Source organism: Phyllobates terribilis, unplaced genomic scaffold (genome assembly GCF_046119375.1).
Source record: "Phyllobates terribilis strain yellow unplaced genomic scaffold, ASM4611937v1 Scaffold_122__1_contigs__length_5177241, whole genome shotgun sequence".
Taxonomy (NCBI): domain Eukaryota; kingdom Metazoa; phylum Chordata; class Amphibia; order Anura; family Dendrobatidae; genus Phyllobates; species Phyllobates terribilis.
This window is the reverse complement of record NW_027362882.1, coordinates 1,400,627-1,426,233: the sequence shown is the minus strand read 5'-3', so window position 1 is coordinate 1,426,233 and position 25,607 is coordinate 1,400,627. Positions and strand designations below refer to the sequence as shown.

The 25,607-nt window shown below is 47.7% G+C and overlaps 1 pseudogene; it reads right to left on the bottom strand.

Annotated features, from left to right (window-relative positions):
- Positions 1-4,799, bottom strand: part of LOC141201659 (cingulin-like) — a 120,135-nt pseudogene extending 115,336 nt beyond the window's left edge.
- Between the last annotated feature and the right edge of the window lie 20,808 nt (positions 4,800-25,607).

The following is a 25,607-nucleotide window of genomic DNA, read 5'->3' as shown; positions in this document are numbered from 1 at the left end:
CAGTTTTTTCCAAATAGTGCAGGTTGGTGGTATCACCCTACTAGCCTAGCACATGTAGGGTATCCATGCATGTGTATCTGTATCATTTCTTGACCCTAATGGGAAGCTAAGTGCCTAATCTCATTCTTGATATAGACCCCCCCCCAACATAACTAATAAATAATGGTAAAATATCTTTGCCCAATCATTTTCTTGTTCTATACCCCATTAATATATATAACTGTGATGTACCTCTGAGACCGTCTGCCTCTTTAGAGTACCACTGTGTGTTTATAAAAATATCAGGGTAAATCCCATTTGTTTACAGTGATCCGTGACCATGTGTCTTCTTGGGGATTTGAAGGAGCAATAAAAAATATGTGTCCCTTCACGTGGATCTCCATTTTCCAGCTGCAAACCATATAGCAGGGCATGCGTCTGAAGTACACCTGTTTATGCCGCATCGCAACATGTCTGAGGAGCAGAATATACAGTCGGTACGGAAAGTATTCAGAACCCTTTAAATATTTCATTTTGTTTCATTGCAGCCATTTTATAAGTTTTAAAAAGTTCATTTTTTTTCTCATTAAAGTACACTCTGTACCCCATCTTGACTGAAAAAAAAACAGAAATGTAGAAATTTTTACAAATTTATTAAAAAAAACAAAAACTGAAATATCAAATGGTCATAAGTATTCAGACCCTTTGCTCAGACACTCATATTTAAGTCACATGGTGTCCATTTCCTTGAGATCCTCCTTGAGAGGGTTCTACTCCTTGTGCGGTAGCGCTATTGATCATGGTGAGGGGCACTCACTTCACTGGGTTAATTAAAGCACACATGCAACGTTTTACAGTAATCTAAAGTCCAGCAGTTTATTACACATCATAAACTGCTTATAACATAGTCCATCTCAGCGGCTCGCAGGAATATTACACATGTAATATCCTAGAGCCTTTTCAGTGGCAGCTCTGCCGGCTTGGCTTCAGAAACAGTCCTCAGCAAGGTAACAACATCAAGGTCCATATCAAGCACCGTCTTTTACCTTTGTCAGGTATAGCTGCTTCCATTAGCTCTGTTCTGCCAAAGCTGTGGTTTAAGGCTCCCCAGATGTGGCCTACAGGCCTTGTGCCTTCCAGGTCTAATGGTGTCTCAGGCACAGAGATCAGGTCTCTTGACTCACTGCGTTTCAAAAACCCCCCGAATATATATCCCTCTGTGCGCACAGGACCTGTGATGATGTCACAGTCGTGTGATCAGACATTGTCACTAACTTCGTCAAGTCACATTTCCGAGTCGTAACCTTGTCAGACCCCCCTCGCTCCCAGCATTCAATATAGCAGTGCGACTCACTTGCCCTTGTATCTAAGGTCAGGTCCGACTCCGTACTGTCTCGTACTGTATTGGGTTGTTTGTATGGACCTCTCAGACCTGAGTTACTGGAGGACTCACGACCTCTAAACCCACACCCACTATCCTCAGAACATCTTGAAAGGTCTCTAACTTCTGCTGTAGCCGTTCTATTATTTGGAGGAACCTTTCTCTGTCTGGTCTCACAATTTATAGACGGCTGCCATCTTCTGCTGCTTAGGCGACACTGTCTTTCCATTAACAGTCTGGCGAGATTCAACTGTTCTACCTCTTGCAGGTAGTTCACACGGTACTCCATCAGCATTCTTATATATGCAAGATTTTCTTCCGTTCCTACAGCGGAGAATGACACCATGCTGTCTTCATCCGGTATCCAGTCCTGATGATCACGTGGACTGCTTACTTTCATCACACCAGACTTCTTTACCATCATTTGCATGGCTTGGCCATTTCTCCAAATGAGCTTTCTTACCAGAGCATGAGGCACCCAGATAACTTCTTCCTGCAGACTTTGAGCTTTTCTCATAAGCTCCAGTTGTCTATTGGCTTGTTCAGTCTTCAACCGGACAATCTGCTTCGTGCAAACACATCGCCAGTGCATGTCACTTAGGACAGCCACCCTCTTCACTGTGACTTCAGTTGTGGACAGGACCACCAGCTGTTTAGCTTCTGAGGTCGAGTACACCTTACAGGCTCCCACGGCCTTCCTAAACTCTTCATGCAATGACTCTCTGGTGCATTCTTCTCTCAAATCTTCGGGTACATCTATGAGGCACTTGTACCGAGAAGTTTCTGTCTAACCAGTGGTCTCCAAACGATCATCTGGCTCAGGTTTCAGGGACAACTGACTTCCAGATTCTTCACCCTGTATGCTTCCCCTTAGCTGACTCACAGCTATGAACTCAAGAATTCTCCTCTTGACATTTTCCTTCCCATACTGATCTTCTTTTAACACTTTCTCAGCTCTCCTCAGTTCCACCTTCTCATAGTTTAAAGGATTAAGCGCTACTTGTTTGCCCTTTTCCTTCTCCAAGGCGGCCTCGTTCACTGATTGGTACTTTGCCAGGCGACCTTTGAGCTCGAAAACGTCTTCCTCTAGCTCAGCTACTCGCCTCTCAGCAGCCCATCTCTGAAGCTCTTCCTGCTTCAACTGCTCCTTTATCAGCAGAATTCTCTCAGCCCTCTTCGTCTCCAATGTGCCCACTCGGCACTCGACAGCCAGTCTCTCAAGCTTCTCTTGCTTCAAATGGGCTTGTAGTGTCTCCTTGAGCTCCTTGATCTCGGCTCTTACAACTACCGAATCATCCAAGCTCGCATTATTCGAGGAGGTATTTGCTTCATACCTCCCTTCTTCAGTGGCAAACTCCTGACCCTGGTCTGTGGCTTCTCCGATAGACTCCTCCATCTTTTTCCACTCAGCTTCCATCCTGCTGATTCTAACCTGAAGGCACGTCTCTGCCCTTTGCAGATCATCACAGAACGTCTTCAGTTCCTTCACCTGAGCTTCCAGTCCTAGGATCTTTCTACGGAGATCATCATTCTCATCATGGGTGTCCTGCTGAATGGTCTCAATCATTTGTAGCATGTGCTCTGCATCTGTGTCACCCCAGGCCTGGATGCCACAAACTTGTAAGGCTGTGTCTGAGAGCAGGAGGGAGGTTTTCTGGTCATGGACCATTTGCATGCAGCACCTCCTGTCCCAGGCCAGTAGGGGGAGCAGGCTGCCCCTATAAAAACTGGTACTGAGGGCAGGGTTAGGGAGACCAGGACCCACTTCTGAAGTATCCAGAACGGTTCCCAGAAGAGAGGGACAGGTCAGCTGCAGCTGAGGAGTCCAGGAGGCAAAGGAGGAACAGAAAGCCAGGGACAGAGGCGACGAGAGCCGGTACTGGCAGAGAGAGACTACACAACCGGACACTGGGGTCCGTGGCTGTCAGGGTTGCAAGCCCTGCAGCAGATAACCAACCCGCAAGGGATTTCAGGTCCCTTGGCCTAAGAAGCCTGGAGGCTCCGCCACACAGAGGGACCGGTACAGCACGGAGAAGCTACAGGTACCTAAGGCCCGAGTCGCAAGCCATACAGGCGTAGTACACGGCAAGCTCAGGGACATGGGCTATCATACCACTAAAGGGGGAAATAGTCAGCAAGGGCAGAGAGAGAGAACGGTAGGCCTACCCACTCACCCTGACCAGTGGAGCTTGCCCGAATGCCCTCAGACACCTAGGTCCATTCCTACCCTGTACTCCTGGTGGGTCTGTGATAAGATCAGTAAAAGACTCTGGACTGCATTATTGGACTCTGTGTGGTTACTGCTGCGCCTGCACCATCACCCCCACCATCCTACTACCAGCCCTGAGGCTACACTCCTCCCGTGGGGAGTTGTACTATTCCCCGCTGCATCCCCAACACCATTCTCAGCGGTCTGCCTTGCAGCGGCGGTCCTCCCTGACCGCAATCCACGGGTGGCGTAGTCGGACATTACCTAAAACATATAAAAGACTGCCACTGGTCTGACCAGCCTGAGCCACGGGACCGGGTCGCCACTACTACTCCCAGCATTGCCCTGAAGTCCGGTCTCGAGTGCCCCACGGCCCAGGGGGCGAGTCACATCAGCCTTATCATCCTCTAATTTTTTCTTAACCTTGAGGAGATCCTCATAGTCCCTCTTGGTTTATTGCAGGTCCCTATTGTATTCATCATACTCCTTGGATTCACGCAGCTCCCAGTTGAACTGTTCGCGCAGTTTTTCTAGGTCTTGATCGCGTCCAGAAACTTCGTCCTTCAGCGCCCCTTTTAAGGCAGATAGCTCCCTATCCCGCTGGTGTAGACCCTCGTCCAGCCTTTGCTTCTCCTGCATCAGCTGCTTCACCTGCTCTTGAAATCTCTGCACTTCCTTTCTTGTGACCTCTGCTTCCTCCGCATCCACAGAGCCTTTCTTCACTTGGTTCAGCTCTGACTGCACCAGGGAGAAACGATTTTTCATTTCATTCAGCTCATCTTCAGACTCCTCTTTCTCAAGCTTCAACTGCAAAACCTCCTCCTTGGTTTTGCTGAGGTCCTCTTTATTTTTCTGGAACATTTCCTTCCATTGGTTGAGTTCCTCTCTGCTTTCCTCCAGTTCTCACTGCAAGTTCCACAAAATCTGGTTTATTTTCTGCCGCTCAGACTCCAGGCTCAGCTGGTCCTGGGACACATTCTCCATGTTTTTCCTTAGTTGCTGTACATCACTCTGATACTGCTGCCTGAAAGGCTCCAGCTCTTGGTCATGATTGGCCACCTCCTCTTTCAGCGCTCCCTTCAGGGCTGTCAGTTCCTGAACCTTCTGTCTCAGTAGATCATCCTGCTTGTACTGAATCTACAGAACTGCATCCAACTCTTCCTCCTGGTCTTCTTTATTGTCTGATACTGTACCAGAGGTTGCTACTGGCAGCATCACCTCCTCTTCCATCCTGATCTCCTCTGCTTCTAAACGAGAATCCACACTCGGAATAAAGGCACACAGCATTGCATTTTCTTTATTTACCCTTTCAGCAAAGACTACAGGAGCAAATTTTGTGGCCCTTGTACCTTCGACGACGAAAGTGGGACTTTCTCACCTCATTTAACTCCTCCTGACTGAACTCTCTTTCTACTTTCATAGTGTCACTCCCCATGGTGTCAACCCCTTCTACTGGAGCTAACCAGTTATCAACGGTTGAATTGTCATTTTTAGGCGGTACCAACACACGACCGGTAACCGATTCTGGTTTTGTATACCCCACCCCCTTTTGAGACTCCACCCCTTTTGGACAACCACACCTGTAGGGGGTGCTTTAAAAAAAAAAACGCCATAGTCTTAGGACCCAGTTCACAACATATCTTAGTACCTCCCTCGGCACTCTGGGATAGTGCCGGCGACACAGGAGAACTCAAGGAATGGTCCGCTGCCGCCATTCTGTAATGTGCCAACAGCTCCTGCCGTTCCAGCACCATGTCCTGTTGCCATTTCCCAAATACCTGCTGCAATTTTAACAGGCACTTTAATCGCTCAATAGCTTCAGTCTCATTTTCTGCTCCATTCACAGCCATCTTTATCAGCTCCTGCATTTCTTTAGCACACTCTATTTTGCTGAAGAGCGTTTGCAGCCGGTCATCTAACCCTTTCTCCATTCCGTCTGGGGATACTCCTCCATTCATAGCCATCGCAGTACGCTGTTCACACCAGACACTTCACACCGCTCTCCCCGGAAAAATTTTCGTGGCCCCACCAAGCCACAGCAAACCAGATTTGAGTGCGACGACAATTTTCATAACCCCGCCGAGTTACAGCCAGAAGCTTTAATCTTCGTGGCCCCGTCGAGCCACAGTCAGATGCTTGCATCCATATTGGTCGTCCTGTGCCGTTACCCCTTGCAACCAGACTGCAGTTAACCGCATTCTCTAACCAATTGTGAGGTAGCGCTATTGATCATGTTGAGGGGCACTCACTTCACCAGGTCAATTAAAGCACACATGCAATGTTTTCCTGTAATCTAAAGTCCAGCAGTTTATTACACATCATAAACTGCTTATAACATAGTCCATCTCAGTGGCTCGCAGGAATGTTACACACAAAATATCCTAGACCTTTTTCAGTCGTAGCTATGCCCGCTTGGCTTCAGAAACAGTCCTAAGCCAAGTAACAACATCAATGTTCATATCAAGCACGGTCTTTTACCTTTGCCAGGTCTAGCTGCTTCCATCATCTCTGTTCTGCCAAAGCTGTGGTTTAAGGCTCACCAGATGTGGCCTACAGGCCTCGTACCTTCCAGGTCTAATGGGGTCCCAGGCACAGAGATCAGGTCTCTTGACTCACTGCGTTTCAAAACCCCCCCGAATATATATCACTCTGTGCACACAGGACCTGTGATGAGGTCACAGTCGTGTGATCAGTCACCTGAAGGGGAGGTACGTGGTGAGCCAGAACACACCCCCTCAGACATTTTGGCAATGCAGCAAGCCGCTACATTACATCCTTCATTGGAGTCCAGCTGTGTTTAATTAAACTGATAGGACTTAATTTGGAAAGGCACACACCTCTCTATATAAGACCTCACAGCTCAAAGCGCATGTGTAACATCCCTGGTGGCGTGCTGACATGGCTTACCATCACCCAATATGCAAGACCACCAACTTACCTACCAGTCCAGGCTGCACACTATGCTCCTCTACCTGCTGTGTGCATGTCTCTTGTCTGCTGGCTTAGGGCGGCGGCGCTGGCACTTCCTGATTCTTAACCCTCAACTGGTGAGGTGGGGTTTTTGTCACGCAACTGGTCATGTGGGGTTTCCTATAACCCAGTGTTTAGAAATCTCTTATTTTTACAGAAAATTCAAAGATCACGTTTGTTTTAATCGTTTTCTTATTGGCGATTGATTACACATGAGTATAACAAATTGTTGACATCCACAAATGGATGGAAGCTAATGAGACACGGATCCTCATACCAGCATTTTTCAATGAATGGCAGCCGAACAAAAATTCCCTGGGTTGTGGCAAACCCCACCTCACCAGTTGAGGGTTAAAGTTACAGTGTGCACAGTCCTAATGTGTCCCCAGCCTATTGCTGTGAGTCACTGGATACTTAAACCTCCTCCACCCAGTGGGGGGTGCCTGAGCAACACTTTCTTTCAGTGTGTTCTGTGCAACTGAGTAGCCAGGTCCTGTCCTGTATCTGTGACTTCTAGTCTGTTTCTGCCACCCCGGGGGCTGAGAACCCAGGCCCGTTACCTGCATCTGTGACTTCGATTTTTTTCCGCCACTCTGGGGGCTGTATGCACAGGCTTGTTCCTGTATCTCTTTCCAGTGTCAGTTCCGGTCTGAACTGTGTCCTAGCACGTTACCTGTTTGTCTCTATGTCCGATCCTTCCCTTTTCCTGCAGAGTCTGAACCAGTACTTAACTCCTACTCATTGTCTCTGTACTTCTGTTTGTGAGTTTTGTGTCCACTCACTACTTCATTGCAAGTACCTTGTGTGTATCTGGTTCTGCTTGTCCCGTTTCCCTGCCTTTGTATCTACCGCCTGTGTTCCAGCTATCTTCCTGTGTTTCCCAGTCTGTTCCATGTGAACAGAGCGCTGTTTTGTCTGTCCGCACCTGCGGCTCTGCTCCGCTCTGCTCTGCTTGTCCCCGCACCTGCGGCTCTGCTCTGCTCCGCTTGTCATCTGCATCTGCGACTCTGCTCCACTTGTCCTCCGCACCTGCGGCACTGCTCTGCTCCGCTTTTCCTCCACTCCTGCGGCTCTGCTCCTGTATTCAAGTCTGTACTGGTCCCTAACCAGCCTGTTTACCTACCTGTCAGTACCTGCCTGTCTGTATACCAGCCGTGCCTGCCAGTACCCGCCCGTTTGCATACCAGCCAAACCTGTCCTTTCCTGCATTCCCCGGTGTGGGTCAACAGCTGTGTGACCGAGGTCTGACCTGGAGTAGCACCTGGGCCACCTCCCTCATCCCTCCTCAGACTACGGAGTCGATTAAGCCGCCGTGTGTCCGTGGTCGGATCTTGCAAGGCACATAGTCACGCCCCTCCAGGCACTCCTCGGTTCGTGGCCCAGTGGAACCACTAAACACGCTCACGCCAAACTGTCCGGGCGTGAGCGTAACAGCATGTCAGACCAAATGAGAATCATGAGCTCAAAGGAACTGCCCAAGGAGCTCAGAGACAGAATTATGACAAGGCACAGATCTGGTCAAAGTTACAAAAGAATTTCTGCATTACTCAAGGTTCCTAAGAGAACAGTGGCCTCCATAATCCTTAAATGGAAGAAGTTTGGGACCACCAGAAGTCTTCCTAGACCTGGCCGTCCAGCCAAATTGAGCAATCATGGGAGAAGAGCCTTGGTGAGAGAGGTAAAGAAGAACTCCAAGATCACTGTGGCTGAGCTCCAGAGATGTAGTAGTGAAGTGGGAGAAAGTTCAAAGTCAATTATCACTGCAGCCCTCAACCAGTCGGGCCTTTATGACAGAGTGGCCCGACGGAAGCCTCTGCTCGGTGCAAGACATATGAAAGCCCGCATAGAGTTTGCTCAGAAACACATGAAGGACTCCCAGACTATGAGAAATAAGATTCTCTGGTCTGATGAGACAAATATAGAACTTTTTGGTGATAATTCTAAATGGTATGTATGGAGAACACCAGGCACTGCTCATCACCTGCCCAATACAATCCCAACAGAGAAACATGGTGGTGGCAGCATCATGCTATGGGGGTGTGTTTTTCAGCTGCAGGGACAGAACGACTGGTTGCAATTGAAGGAAAAATGAATGTGGCCAAGTACAGAGATATCCTGGATGAAAACCTCTTCCAGAGTGCTCTGGACCTCAGACTTGGCCGAAGGTTCACCATCCAACAAGACAATGACCCTAAGCATACAGCTAAAATAACAAATAAGTGGCTTCAGAACAACTCTGTGACCATTATTAACTGGCCCAGCCAGAGCCCTGACCTAAACCCAATTGAGCATCTCTGGAGAGACCTGAAAATGGCTGTCCACCAACGTTCACCATCCAACCTGATGGAACTGGAGAGGATCTGCAAGGAAGAATGGCAGAGGATCCCCCAATCCAGGTGTGAAAAACTTGTTGCATCATTCCCAAGAAGACTCATGGCTGTACTAGCTCAAAAGGGTGCTTCTACTTAATACTGAGCAAAGGGTCTGAATACTTATGACCATGTGATATTTCAGTTTTTCTTTTTTAATAAATTTGCAAAAATTTCTACATTTCTGTTTTTTTTCAGTCAAGATGAGGTGCAGAGTGTACTATAATGAGAAAAAAAAATAACTTTTTAGAATTCACCAAATGGCTGCAATGAAACAAAGAGTGAAAAATTTAAAGGGGCCTGAATACTTTCTGTACTCACTGTAGGAGGTTACAACCCTTCTACCTTGTATCTCGAGTCTGGGGGGCAAGGAAAAGGATTGTGAGCCCTGGACACTGTTACCATGGGGCGGCGCCTTAGGCATCGCTTCTGGAACCAGTGAGTTCCAGCGGCCATGTCCTGCGTTTCACAGACCGGAAGTGAGATCTTCGGACTGGAAATGCGTCACGCACTGTAGACGGAGCCACAACAGCGCAGTGTTGGTTTAAAATGGAGACAGTGAGGTGATTGCCTCTACTGCAACATTGAGCACGTTATCCCACAAACGTGTCTGTAATGATATTACCGTCTACACGGCAGGAATAAGTACCTCCCCTGATGAATCAATGTGTTTGAAGAAACGCGTCAGGAGAATGGAGGAAATGAATGAACTAGGGAACCGGCATGGTATATCCTCAACTTGGGTGAGATTATTCCCTTTTTTTTCCTACGTTGGTGAATAATCACATGTGTGCACACAGTTACACCAATACCGCATTATTGTGCATACAGGGTGACAGTGGTATGTTGAGATCATAGCCCTATGTCGCTGCATGTATGTAGCTGCACCTATAAGAGTGTTATCCCCTTTGACCAAAGTGGACAGGTTTATAGAGGATGTCTGACTGATATATGCTAATTATTGTCATCCTACATAAATACCTGAGAAAAGGCATAATATGCTCCACAGTTGAAGAAAGGGACCGGGGTTCCACTAGTAACCACTTGAATGCTCACCTAGTTTGAATGAGCATTGCCATTTCTGAACTAAGGTACATAGAAAAACTGTTCAATAGTACACACGTGGTCAAAATTATTGGTTCCCCTCGTTTAATGAAAGAAAAACCCACAATGGTCACAGAAATAACTTGAATCTGACAAAAGTAATAATAAATTAAAAATGATTAAAATGAACAAATGAAAGTCAGTCATTGCTTTTCAACCCTGCTTCCACAGAATTTAAAAAAAAATTAAGCTCATGAAGTAGGCCTGTACAGAAATGATGGTACTCTTAACTTAATATTTTGTTGAACAAACTTTTAAGGCAATCACTGATATCAAACGATTCCTGTAACTGTCAATGAGACTTCTGCACCTCTCGACAGGTGTTTTGGCCCACTCCTCATGAGCAAACTGCTCCAGTAGTCTCGTGTTTGAAGGTTGCCTTTTCCAGACGGCATGTTTCAGCTCTTTCTAAAGATGCTCAATAGGATTTAGGTCAGAGCTCATAGAAGGCCACTTCAGAATAGTCCAATGTTTTCCTCTTAGCCATTCTTGGGTGTTTTTAGCTGTGTGTTTTGGGTCATTATCCTGTTGCAAGAATCATGACCTGCGACTGAGACCAAGCTTTCTGACACTGGGCAGCACATTTCTCTCTAGAATCCCTTGATCGACTTGAGATTTCATTGTACCCTGCACAGATTCAAGACATCCTGTGCCAGACACAGCAAAGCAGCCCCAAACATAACAGAGCTTCCTCCATGTTTAACAGTAGGGACAGTGTTCTTTTATTGATATGATTCAAGGGGTTGTCCACTACTATGGAAAATAGCCCAATGTATTTTTATGATGAACAGAAGCTTCTTTGTAATTACCTTCCTCTGCTGTTTCTGCCTGTGAGCAACGCTATCACTGGCCACTCACAGGCAGCACGTGACCCCGCTGAGGTCATGTCAAGTGAGGCGTGACTCAACGCTGGGATCCCCGCGGTGGCTGCTGGGTTGTGGGCAGGGTTACCCCCGCGTCACACTCTGCATCCACCACTTGCTTTCCCAATGAATGGGGAGAGGAAGAGCACGCGGTGGATGCCGGGTGTGATGCGCGGGGTAACCCCGCCCACAACCCAGCAGCCACCATGGAGCGCAGAAGAGGGACCCTCGGCTGCAGCCTGAACTTGTCAGCACCGACTGCAGCTGGGGGTCACGTGATGCCTGTGAGCAGCCAGTGATAGCGCCGCTCACAGGCAGAAACAGCAGAGTAAGGTATTTACAAAGAAGCTTCTAGTCATCATAAAAATACATTGGACTATTTTCAATAGTAGTGGACAATCCCTTTAATTTTTCTGTCCGTGAACATAGACATCTGTCCATGGGACATTCTCCCAGTAGCTTTGTGGCTTGTCAACATGTAGTTTGGCAAATTCCAGTCTGGCTTTTTTATGACTTTTTTTTCAACAATGATGTTCTCCTTGGTCGTCACCCATGAAGTCCACTTTGGATCAAACAACGATGAATGGTGCGATCTGACACTGATGTTCCTTAAGCTTGAAGTTCACCTTTAATCTCATTAGAAGTTATCCTAGGCTCTTTTGTTACCATTCTTATTATCCGTCTCTTTCATTTATCATCAATTTTCCTCCTGCGGCCACGTCCAGGGAGGTTGGCTACAGTCCCATGGATCTTAAATTTCTTAATAATATGTGCAACTGTAGTCACAGGCATATCAAGCTGCTTGGAGATAGTCTTATAACCTTTACCTTTAACATGCTTGTCTATAATTTTCTTTCTAATCTCCTGAGACAACTCTTATCTTTGCTTCCTTTGGTCCATGTTGAGTGTGCTACACACCATGTCACCAAACAGCACAGTGAGTATATGTAACCCTATATTCAGGCCCACTGGCTGATCATAAGATTGTAGACACCTGTGATGCTAATTAGTGGACACAACTTCATTTAACATGTCCCTTTTGTCACATTATTTTCAGGGGTACCATCATTTCTGTCCAGGCCTAATTCAAGTGTTTATTTTTTTTTTTAAATTCTGTGGAAGCAGAGTTTAAAAGCAATGACTGACTTTCATTTGTTCATTTTCATAGATTTTTAATTTATTATTACTTTTGTCAGATTCAAGTTATTTTTGAGACCATTGTGGGTTTTTCTTTCATTAAACGAGGGGTACCAACAATTTTGACCACGTGTGTATATAAGGATATGAGCATTTATTGTACAGTTTGTGGCCACCCCTAGCTGGTCACTAAATTGTTATTTGTACCTGCTGTGTGTTTGGCTGCATGTCCAGTGACAATTGGTTTTGGAATACTGGCACTATTCTAATCACCTACTGGTCACTGAGGTGAGATGTGGCACCCAGGGGATGGGGACTACTCGGCGCCCGGGCCTTAATGCCTGGCCTTGGGGGATGTCGCGGTGGTCGGCTCCCGGGCCCGTACCCTGGGGTCTCTCTTAAAAAAAAAAGGGGTTAAATGGAAAATGAAAGTTCGTGACGCCACCTGTGGTGTCTGGTGAGGACCACCAGCACTGCGGCAGTCCACTGAGGCCGGTGTTACGGCAGCTATGATGGGGTAGCTCCCCACAGGTGGAGCTAGGCCTCAGGGCAGCGGTGTTCGGTAAGGTGCACTATATGGCTGTGACCCAGCCGGGTCCATGGAAAAAATGGGAGACACACTCACGTTTGGCTTCAGTACCTTTTTACTGGTGGAGTTGCGGTACCGCCCGCAGCACTGTAGGGTGAGGGGTGCACTGCAGGTCTCTCCCCAGTGAGCAGGTATAGGGCCTCCTGTATCCTTGCCGCTTGTGTAGTTTATGGCCTGTCTGAAACTAGGCCTAACTTAGTCCTTGTGTTGCGCCGGCTGACCTGGTGTTAGGGCCTTTTGCTGAAGAGCACGCTCCTGGTATGGCGGAGCCTCCGTGCCTCCTGGTCCTGTTACGTGTCAGCTCCTGGGCTATCCTGAGACCTGAAGTCTTCCAGGAAAGATCCGGTTGTTTTCTACAGAGGGTATACTGCTCTGCAGACTGTGAGCAGGTGTCCGGTATATTTCTGGGGTTTGCTTATGAAGCTCCTCGGTCCCCGATGCTACTGTTCCACTAGCCTTCGGCCTACTCTGGGCCCTCACTAGGCTATACACACTGGCAGTAAGCTGGCTGCCTCTTCTGCCGCTCTTTAGAGCGTCGGCAACGCTCCTAGCTGTCTCTCTCTGAGCTGCTTGCAGCAGACTCCAAACAACTCCTCTCAGCAGAAACCTGCTGAGTCACTAACCTTCTGTGTCTCAGCAGAGACTCCTGACTGGACTCACTCCTTAGACAACTGACTGAACTCCCTCTCTTCCTGCCTCCACCCTCCTTTATATATTCACTAAAGGGCTCCCTCTGGTGGTTCTGAGGTAGGGTGGAGGTGTGTGTATGCTCTGAGGGCCTCTTGTGGAGAAAACCTGAAATGCACCCCCCTTTGGTCTGTGACTCCATGCACAGCAGGGCGTCACATTCCCCCCTAGTTAAAGTCAGCACTCCCGGGCTGAAGCACATTTTGTAAACAATAGAAATAACAAGCTTCCCTTTATGGGAGGTTAGAACACTTGAACGTTGCATAACAAAACATGAATAAAAATATATATATACATTGCAAAAGCAGTAGGCAGTGAGCAACCAGAAAGTCCAAGTCTCTTCCGGAGAAGTTGCTCAAAGGGGCACTCCAGGGAGCGCAAATATTTACAAAGAAAATCTTTGGGCTGCACAAAGTCCTCAGCCTCAGAGTTCATATATAAGGAATAAACAGGTTACGGTTAAAGTGTCCATATCACTTGAATTGTCCATTCAAAGGGAAGAAATATAAGTTACACACATTAATACAATACGTAGTATAATGCATAATACCTCAGGCATAACTATCTACATTCTCAGAAATTGTACTATTTTATTCAATGTACCTAGCAGGGGTTTTACCTCTCGTGCTGCGTACTGATCTGCGTAATGCAGTGGTCTGTGGGGTATCAATGTCTGTATCATCAGTTAGCCTGTCTGCCCTTCGTGTGGGTAAGTTGTAAAATTGCCTTAACCTCTCTATGGGACTGGCAAGTGTACCATTGGCTGGGCCTTCTTGCTCTGCACCAGCCGGAGATCCTTCTTGAGCTGGCTCTTCAGCAGCACTTACAGGTCCAACTTGCTGTAGAGAGTTTTCTGGTTGGTGGAAGAAGTGGAGTACTGGGACGATCACCGCTCCTCCTATTTGAGGCCAATCTGCCGGGAAGTCACCTAAGTCAGTATGGATTACTGCTTCTTCAGGTTCCTCCTGGATGATGAGGGGCACTTCTTCTTGGGGTTTTAGCAGATCCGGACACAAGTTTAGATGGTCCCGAGATACTGTTGCAGTGGTTCTCCCTCCATCTTTGCTGATCAAACACGTCTTCCTGTTGTCAAACCTTGAATTCAACACAGTGTAGAGTTCTCTCTCCCACTGGTCATCAAGCTTGTGGTTCCTCCGCTTCCTTTTCAATACCACTTCTCCTGGTGTGAAGGGTTCTGCTGGTGACCTTCTGTTGTATTGCGCCTCTTGTTTATCCCTCACCCGAGTGAGACTGTCTTCGACACAGGCTTGTACTCTTCTGTACTGCTCCTGTCTGGCTGTGTCCCAGTCCTCAGTGGTTGCATCAGCTTCAGGTTCTACCACACCAAGCTCCAGGTCCATGGGCAACTTCCCAGGTCTTGCCCGCATTAGATATGCCGGAGTGCAATTGGTGGAGCTTACTGGTATGTGATTATACAGATCCACTAAGTCAGATAGTAGGTCTGGCCACTGGTTTCTCTCTTCTAGTGGTATGGTCTTCAGTAGATCGATGATGATGTTGTTCATCTTTTCACAGAGACCGTTAGTTTGGGGGTGGTACGGTGTAGTCCTGATCTTTTTACACCCGTACAGATGGCAGAACTCTTTGAACAATTCAGCCTCAAAGGCCGGGCCTTGGTCAGTCAGTACCTGCTCAGGGTATCCATGGGGTCTGCAGAAGTACGCTTGAAACGTCTTGGCTGCTGTCTCTGCTGTCAGGTGTTTGACAGGGGCGACAACCAGGAACCTGGAGTAGTGATACACCATGGTTAGGGCGTAGGAGTATCCTGACCGGCTGGGGGAGAGCTTGACATGGTCCAGGGCCACGATCTCCAGGGGCCGAGTTGGCTTGATGGGTTGCAGGGGTGCCTTCTGGCTGCTGAAGTCTTTCCTTCTTAGGCCGCAGGTTCCACAGTCCCGGCACCACCTTTCAATGGAGCTGCGCATTCCTACCCAGTAGAATCGACACTTCAGCAGGGTCTCTAGCCTTCTCCAGCCAAAGTGCCCCGCCTGATTGTGGTAAGCTTCTAATACCATCTGGATGTCTGTCTTCGGGACTACTATCTGCCATACAATCTCATGGGTTCTTGGATTAACGTACCTCCGGCACAGCTTCTCACGGTAGATAAACAGCCGGCTTCTCTCGTTCCACAGCTGCTTTGTTTGCAGAGACGCATCTTTCTCCAGGGAAGCACCTTCTTGGGTTATCAGCTGTTTGATGTGGCTGACAACCGGGTCACTGTCCTGGGTCTCTTTCCAGCTGTGGTGAGGAAGGGGGTTTAACGTCTTTTCACGCGGCTTCCTGGAGGCTCGTTGCTCATGGATCATCCCACTCCGGTGAAAGGCAGGTATCTCTATCTCTTCCAGGTCATCCACTTCTTCTTCTGTGTCTGACTAGTGAGGCATCCTAGACTGAGCATCGGCGTTGGCGTTCTTGCGGCCCGCCCGGTACTTTATGGTGAATTGGTAGTTTGACAGCCGAGCCATCCATCGTTGTTCCATGGCTCCCAGCTTGGCTGTTTCAAGATGAGTTAAGGGGTTATTGTCAGTGTAGGCAGTGAACTTGCTGGAGGCTAGGTAGTGCTTGAACCTTTCTGTAATGGCCCAGTCCAAGGCCAGAAACTCCAACTTGAAGCTGCTATAGTTCTCTGGGTTCCTCTCGGTCGGCCGGAGCTTCCTGCTTGCATACGCGATGACTTTCTCCTGGCCATTCTGCTTCTGACTTAGGACAGCTCCCAATCCTTCATTGCTGGCATCAGTATACAGCAGGAACGGTTGGCTGTAGTCAGGGTAGGCTAGGATCTCATCACCTGTCAAGATCTCCTTCATTTCTTGAAATGATTCAGCCTGTTCTTTACCCCAGTGGAACGGGGGATTTCTGCCCTTGGGGGACTGTCCTACCAGGAGGTCTTGCAGAGGTGCTGCTCTCTTGGTGTAATCTTTTACAAACCTCCGGTAGTATCCTATCAGTCCCAGGAACTGACGCACCTCCTTGAGGTTCTTCGGCTCCGGCCATTTCTGGATGGCAGTGACCTTCTCCGGGTCTGGTGCTACCCCTTCTGGACTGACAATGTGTCCCAGGTACTGTACCTTCTTCTTGAGCAGGTGGCACTTGGAGGGCTTCAACTTCATCCCATACTGGGACAGTGACTCAAATACCTCCGCCAGGTGCTTCAAGTGGTCCTCATACGTCTTGGAGTACACAATCACGTCATCCAGGTATAATAACACAGTCTCGAAGTTGCGGTGTCCCAGGCAACACTCCATCAATCTCTGGAACGTTCCGGGGGCATTGCAGAATCCAAACGGCATACTGTTGAACTCGCAGAGTCCTATCGGGGTGGTGAAGGCCGTCTTCTCCCGATCCTCCTCAGCCACAGCTACTTGCCAGTACCCACTAGTGAGGTCAAGGGTGGAAAAGTAATTTGCAGACTTCAAGGCAGCCAGGGATTCCTCAATACGTGGTAAAGGGTATGCATCTTTTTGTGTAATGCGATTTACTTGACGGTAATCTACGCACATTCTCATGCTTCCATCCTTCTTCCTGACTAGAACTAGGGGAGCTGCCCAGGGACTACAACTATCCCTTACTACCCCTGCCTTCTTCATGTCATGCAACATCTCCTTGGCTTTCTGGTAGTGTGCTGGAGGTATAGGCCTGTACCGTTCCTTGATGGGGGGATGGTTGCCTGTGGGGATGTGATGTTGTACCCCCTTAATCCTCCCAAAGTCAAGCGGGTGTTTGCTGAATACCTGCTCGTATTCCTGAACCACCCGGTGTACTCCCTGTTTCTGGTGGGCAGGAGTGGTGTCTGTCCCAACGTGGAGCTGTTGACACCAATCCCCCTCCTGTGTTGTAGGGTCATTATCCCCCACTTGGTCTGGGGAGGTTAAGGACTCCGCCGTGTGAATAGAGTTATTATTTACAGTGTAGAGTTTGGCAATAGTGGCATAACGTGGTAATTTTACCTCGTCTTCCCGATAGTTAAGAAGACGGACGGGCACCCTCCCATTGCGTACATCTACTACCCCCCTGGCGGTTAAGAGTGTAGGTCTGTGCTCTGAGCTAAGGGGTTCTACTACCGCCTGGTAGCTCTGTCCTTTAAGACCTATTGCTGCTCTACACCAGATAAGCATTTCACTCATTGGGGGAATTACAATGGGTATCGGGTCAGTTACCCGCACGTTACCAATCTCACCGCCGGTCAGCTTCGCTTGCTGCTGGTACGTCAGGGCTCGGATCTCCTTCTGGATCGCTCTCCTCTGCCCTGGTCTGGCAACGTCAGCGAGCTGTTGGAGTAAAAACACAACCTCCTCCAAACAGTTACCAACAATGTTAGTGCCTAGTACCATATTCAGTCCATTTTCCTCATTGACAGTCTTCACTACAATGAGTCCATGGTCCTTTAACTCCACTCTCCCCACTTTTACTGCTACATTCTTAACCCCGAGTAGGTCAAGAGGGAGGCCGTTAGAGGCATATACTGAAAAGTCTGGGTTTGGGGGTTGGAGACTGTCCATGGACCAGTATTTGCTATAGAGGACATCAGGTATGATTGTTACCTGGGATCCGGTGTCCAGCAGGGCAGGTATCGCAATGCCATCAAGTATGATGGATAGGAAAGGTCTTCCTCCCACGAACCTGCGGTGCCAGTCTGAGGGGCCTGCTGAGTCTATTCCTGGGTGCTGGTCCTCGGACCCAGGGTTTACTCGTTTAAAGGACACTGGTGCACTGTGTGACCTGCCTTCTGGCAGCGGTGGCAGACGAACTCTTGGTGAGGATGGCGCTGGTTGTTTGTCCTTCCTGGGGGTGGCGTTGTCCTCCTCCGGGGTGGCGATGTCCTCCTCCGGGGTGGCGACGTCCTCCTTCTCCTCCGGTTCATCCAGGGGACATCCTCAGGGCAGTCGGCTAGCAGGATCTTTCCTTCCGTCTCTGGCTCAGTCCGTAGTTGCAGGGCACTCATCACAGTGGCCAGGTTTTTGGTCAGCTGGCGCACTTCTGAGCGCAGACAGTCCAGCTCAGTAGGGGGCGCTGTGTGCACTTTGGCTTCAGCAGCCAGCGGGGAAAAGGTGGGTGCTGCTGGCGTTGGAGTGGCCCCACCCTGGTAACGCTGGATAGACGTATCTGCTGTCTCCAGGGGTTGCAGTCCCTTGATAGCCATGTCCTTAAGGGTGTCGAAGGTAGCATCTGGATGGTCCAAGGACCACCAACGCACAGTCCTGCTCTCCGCTTGGGACCTCAGCCCCCCGACAAATTGTTCTTTTAGCATTTTACTCTCATTGGTTATGCTAATTGGACTAACCTGTTTTAGAGCTCGCAGGGCCACCTGTAAATGGCAGGCATAATCCCGAACGCTGTCCTCCGGCTTCTGAGAGCATTGGTAGAACTTCATCCGGAGGTCTGCCTCAGTGCGGTCCTCAAAGGCAGTCTGTAACTTTTTGAAAATTGTGGACACTGATTCCTGGTCTGCGGCCGACCAAGTCTCTACTTCTCTCTCCGCAGCACCAGTAAATTGTCCCACAACTACTGCAGCTCTTTGTTTGCCGGTCATAGAATACATGTCCAGGATGCTGCATATTTTGCGCTTGAATCCGGACAGGGTGTCCGGCTTGCCGTTGTACTGGGGGAGCCACTTTGCTCCAGGCATGTACGGTAAAGTCAATGGTACAATATGGGCTACAGGCGCCGGTAATGGGGCGGCTGCTCCGTCTTGCGCGGCGGCAGCTGCGGGCGCATCATCGGGGCTGTCAGCCTGGTCAGCGACGTCGGGCTGTTGCTGCAACATCTTGGCGCCCAACTAGTGAACCGTGGCCTACCTTCCTTCTGTAGGCCGCAGCTCCGCAGGCGGAGGTCTTCTGATAGGACCTTGCATCGCTTACGTTCCATGTCAGAGCGTTCGCTTGGGCTTCCTGCCAGGACCTGACGCTGTGTCTGTGCGTGGGGCGTGTCCTCGACTTCGCTCGCTTTCAGGGGTTACGCCCTCTAGTTTTCCCGCGGTTACGCCCTTCTTCTCGCATGGCGACCGGAAAGATGGCGGCCAATGGCGGGAAACTCCAGAAAATGGCGGGAAAAGCTTCACCACTGTGAGTTTTTTACAGTTTCTTAAGGCGCACAGTACCCGGTGGCAACGGGCACAACTCTTTCTGTTGTCGCGGGCACGCAATCCTGTTCGTGACGCCAGTTAGAGAGATGTGGCACCCAGGGGATGGGGACTACTCGGCGCCCGGGCCTTAATGCCTGGCCTTGGGGGATGTCGCGGTGGTCGGCTCCCGGGCCCGTACCCTGGGGTCTCTCTTAAAAAAAAAAAGGGGTTAAATGGAAAATGAAAGTTCGTGACGCCACCTGTGGTGTCTGGTGACGACCACCAGCGCTGCGGCAGTCCACTGAGGCCGGTGTTACGGCAGCTATGATGGGGTAGCTCCCCACAGGTGGAGCTAGGCCTCAGGGCAGCGGTGTTCGGTAAGGTGCACTATATGGTGGTGACCCAGCCGGGTCCAAGGAAAAAATGGGAGACACACTCACGTTTGGCTTCAGTACCTTTTTACTGGTGGAGTTGCGGTACCACCCGGAGCACTGTAGGGTGAGGGGTGCACTGCAGGTCTCTCCCCAGTGAGCAGGTATAGGGCCTCCTGTATCATTGCCGCTTGTGTAGTTTATGGCCTGTCTGAAACTAGGCCTAACTTAGTCCTTGTGTTGCGCCGGCTGACCTGGTGTTAGGGCCTTTTGCTGAAGAGCACGCTCCTGGTATGGCGGAGCCTCCGTGCCTCCTGGTCCTGTTACGTGTCAGCTCCTGGGCTATCCTGAGACCTGAAGTCTTCCAGGAAAGATCCAGTTGTTTTCCACAGAGGGTATACTGCTCTGCAGACTCGGAGCCGGTGTCCGGTATATTTCTGGGGTGAGCTTATGAAGCTCCTCGGTCCCCGATGCTACTGTTCCACTAGCCTTCGGCCTACTCTGGGCCCTCACTAGGCTATACACACTGGCAGTAAGCTGGCTGCCTCTTCTGCCGTTCTTTAGAGCGTCGGCAACACTACTAGCTGTCTCTCTCTGAGCTGCTTGCAGCAGACTCCAAACAACTCCTCTCAGCAGAAACCTACTGAGTCACTAACATTCTGTTTCTCAGCAGAGACTCCTGACTGGACTCACTCCTTAGACAACTGACTGAACTTCCTCACTTCCTGCCTCCACCCTCCTTTATATATTCACTAAAGGGCTCCCTCTGGTGGTTCTGAGGTAGGGTGGAGGTGTGTGTATGCTCTGAGGGCCTCTTGTGGAGAAAACCTGAAATGCACCCCCCTTTGGTCTGTGACTTCATGCACAGCAGGGCGTCACAGACCTATCTCATCTCTGTTGATATTTGTTATTGGCGTTTTTAGGTGATTTTTATTGAGGTTTTTTAATCAATTCTAATAAAAATATATTTTTAATTAGTCCAATTACTGCTTTTCTTGACTTAAATCTGTTTGGGCATCTACCCCTTGCTTTTTTGACTATATTTTATGCATCATAGATACAGTCATTACATTAGTAGACACATAATTACCGCCCTTGTATTTCAGTTTGCCTTCATATTGTGGCAGCCGTGGATCATAAAAATGAGAACTGACATATACAACTACCTGAGTGCTATAAAATAAAGACACAAGGAGACAGAGCATTAATTTTAAACATTTTATTAAATAAAATGTTTACCCCTACCTAAAGCCAATGATCCAGAAGAAGGCAAAAAACCTGGACACGTTCAGCCAATGTGTGTCACAGGGAAAAAATTCCTTCTTGACCCCGAGAAAAGGCGATCAGTTCGAGAACCCTGGACCAAGGCCATACTACAACTAACTAACTGATATATAGAGCAATGACTCGTTTCCGGAGAGCAGATCTTCTTTGTCCTGGTAACACGCCTCACCTCTCCTTATCAGATCGGACTCTGAGCTCATAGCTTGTCTACGTTGATCTACCCTGTAAAAATACAGAACACTACCCCCCACAAACACTACACCCCACAAACACTACACCCCACAAACACTAGCCCTTCGGATACAAACATAGGGCAGTTATATCATATCAGGTCCCTTATACAATTAGGTTAGACAGCAGACACCTATGTAATATGATGTCATGATGCACTGATTCCAGAATTAGATCTATATAATCAGTATATAATGACCTCATAAGACAACAAATATTATCTACAGACATATTAAATGATTAACACTAAATAATCCCGTGGCTCTTGTTAGATTCTTCTGTCTTCTTTCCAGGATCCAGATATTCTTCCTGGTAAGAAAAAAAAAATAATACAAGACGGATCAGGCAAAGACCCATAGAAAATCAGTCATATATATATATTGTACTTTAAGCCCCCTTTTCTTTGCATTTTTAAATTTTGATGTAGATACTTAAAAACGGTGCAATAAGATTTCATTTAAAAAAAAATGAGGAAAATGTGTACATATATATATATATATATTTATATATATATATATATATATATACATATATATATATATATATATATATATATATATATACACATTTTCCACAATTTTTTATATATGTAAAATAAAGAGTAAAATAAATAAATATATGTCCCCCAATGTATGTACACCAACCTCTCTCCCATGTGGGGGACTAAGGGTAGATTTTTTTTGCCTCAAAAATCTGAAATTAAAATGACAAAACCACCACCAGCAATCTGGAACTGTCACTGACCGAAGTAGCCTATACAGTGTCTCCATCCAAGGTCCCATCTTGTTACTGACCTCTGTGATAGCCCCAGGGATGTCCCCATGTTTGCTGCATAGAACTCTCAGTGTCCAACATTCCGCTGTGTGACCTCACAAAGAACCTTCATCACCCAAGTCTAGAGATTCTGCCAGCAAAGACTGGAGAAAGCTAGAACCTTACAGCCACAATCTGTAGACTTGGAGGATCGATGTCCATGTTGGCGCTAAGTTCACTAACAAATCCCTGTAAAGTTTCTCATTTACCTGTATCCTCAATCCAGGAACTTCCAATCTCCTCGTCTCATCTCCTGAAATGAGAATGTGTGTCCTCGATCCTGGATCCTCTGCTCTCCTTGTCTTCATCTCTTGAAATGAGCATTTGCCCCCTGAACACCCGTTTATATAGACCCACAGTCATTGTGACATCATGCTGTGAGGTAACAATGGCCTCCTGGATTTGATGATGTCACATATGACCATGAGTGATATCTCCATAGGTATTAATTAATATTTATAACAAGTAGTAATAATATGGCAGATCACATTGGTTAGCATCAAGGCTGGAGGAGCAGGACGAATAAGGAAAAGTTCCCAAAAGTAAAATGCATTTACTGCGACTGAAAAAAATAAATAACTTTATATTACTTCAAATTTAATTAAATTCTAGGCTCTATGACAACACTACACTGTTACCATAGGAACAAAGACCTATAGCCCATAGCAACCAGTCCAATTCCAGCTTTAGTGTATTTAAGGCCTGAAATCAAGAACATTGAGTGCTTTGTTTGCTGGTGATACATCTAGCAATGGACAAATGACAGGTAAGAGCAGGAATCATTGTCTATGAGAGAAACCATTCCCATTGTTACACATTTTCACACATTTTGTAGGTGCAGGAACTATGGACATTCCAGTTTTTGTGAAACAACAACTCCCAGCATTCACAGGATAAATATGAACAAAAGTTCAAGAATTGCTTTTTATTTCTTTCATGACATTCGCCGTGCGGTATTAGCAGGGTCGGCTCCAGGTTTTCGTGGGCCCTGGGCGAAAGAGTCTCAGTGGGCCCCTTTATCACATACCACGATTCTTGACGCACAGATGCCGCAGAATAATATATATATAATACAATGCAGAAGATTTCACTTCTTACATTACATGACCAATATCTATTGGAAATTCCACAATAGCTCAGAAACCAGCGAATCGCTGCATACATAATACTGGCCCCCATAAAATGCTCCATACAGGATACTGGCCCCCATATAATGCTCCATAAAGGATACTGCCCCCCATATAACACTCCATACAGAATATTGGCCCCCATATAATGCTCCATGCAGGCTGTTTCCCCCACATAATGCCTCATGGAGGCTGTTTCCCCCATATAATGCCCCATGCAGGATGTCACACCCTCTTATAATGCCCCATGCAGGATGCCACTTCCCCCTTGTTTAATGCCCCATGCAGGATGTCACCTCTCTCCCCCTTCACTTATAATGCCCCATGCAGGATGTCACAACACCCCTTACTTATAATGCCCCATGCAGGATGTCACTCCCCCCTATATAATGCCCCATGCAGGATGCCACTTCCCCCCCATATAATGCCCCATACAGGATGCCACTTCCCCCTTGTTTAATGCCCCATGCAGGATGTCACCTCTCTCCCCCTTCCCTTATAATGCCCCATGCAGAATGTCACAACCCCCCTTCCTTATAATGCCCCATGCAGGATGTCACACCACCCCGCTTTTAATTTCCCGCTTGCAGGATGTCACACTTCCCCTCCCTTATAATGCCCCATGCAGGATGTCACTTCCCCCTTATTATAATGCCCCATGCAGGATGTAACACCACCCCTTTTGATGCCCCATGCATTATGTCACCCCCCTTATAATGTCCCATGCAGGATGTCACCCACGCTTATAATGCCCCATACATAATGTCACCACCCCTTATAATGCCCCATGCAGGATGCTACTTCCCCCCATATAATGCCCCATGCAGGATGTCACTTCCCCCTCTTTCAATGCCCCATGCAGGATGTTACCTCTCCCCCCCCTCCCTTATAATGCCCCATGCCTCCATACATTAAAAAAAAATAAAATAAAATACTCACCTAACTTCTCACCTGCTGCCGCTGCTCTGGACTCCAGCATCGCCGGCGTCTTCCCACTCTGCGCTGTGATGGCTCAGGAGAGAGCGCGGTGGAAAGACGTCACCACACCCGCTGACCTGAGACGTCACAGTGCTGCAGCTGCGGAAGACATCGGACCTGCTGCGGAAGCACAGGGAGAGGTAAGTATTGTGCCGACGGCTGACGGGGCGGGGCCCTGAGCAAGCGGGGGCAGCGGGAGTTGACACCGCCCTCCTCCGCTCACGGGTCCCATAGTGCGGCGGGTGAGTGAGCCCCCCCGCCAGCTCAGGGCCCCGACACTTGCCCGCGTGCTGACGCCGGGCCTGGGTATAAGTGATACGATGGCTTTATTCTGTAGGTCAGTACGATTACAGCGATACCAGATTAATATAAGATTTTTAATGTTTTCCTGCTTTTTCACACTAAAAACATTTTTTTTTGGGTGCATAATATTTAATGAACCCTTTTTATTCAGCAGTATGCATAACATACCGCCATACACTCGTCCTAATTTTCTGGATCAACATCGGACCAATTTTTTATACGCTAGTATGACTCCAGCCTTAAGTTTCCAAACTGATAGCTCTATAACAGATCACTTTATTGAGCTCTGTCCAGTTTGCCTTATATACTCCCTGCTGACATAACCGATAGACCTGTATGAGAATGTTCGGAGAGGTCTGGGCATGTACGTTGGAATATTTCCAATATATAATACATTAACATTATAAATTAATAGGTTTTGCATGTATAACTTAAAATCTAAATGTGTCAGGAAAATTCGGAGTTCATGTTTGGAATCAGCGCATTCAATTTAGTGTAAATCACAATAAATCAAAAGTTTTTCTCTCAGTAGCAAAATCATTTTTGGCATGTACTTACTTTTCTAATGTGGCCACTAACCATTAATACAATAACCTTAGTAATCCAGATAATAGATTATCTGCTTGAAGATGGGGTGTAGAAACTCCAGAAGGAGATTAACTTGCCTTATCATCTTTTTAAAAATACCTACAACTTAGGCACACATATTAGACCCAGTCAACTATGACAAGGATGCTAATACACAATCACTTTATCCCAGATATGATCCTACCTGTGAACCACACACATGGTTTAATTTCTACTAAATATTAACAACTTCGGTGACCTTGCATAGATGAGAACCCTCTGACAGTTAAAGGTTTATTCTCATCTCCAAGATCCTACTTCAATATGTATCAGTTGTAATAATAATATTAGCAAATTACTCCAATTATAAATGTAGTATAGTTCTTCTGATTCACTATGCTGCTTACCCCATGCACAGATCATTGCAACATCTTAGGCATCCATGTGTCACGCAAGATGTGGGAAAGACATAGTGCATCACAAAGGGAAGAGGGAAAGGAAGCCCAGACTCTAAGGAAAGGGGGGAAGTGGAGACCTCTTAGGTTGATCTAGCATCACCCTGT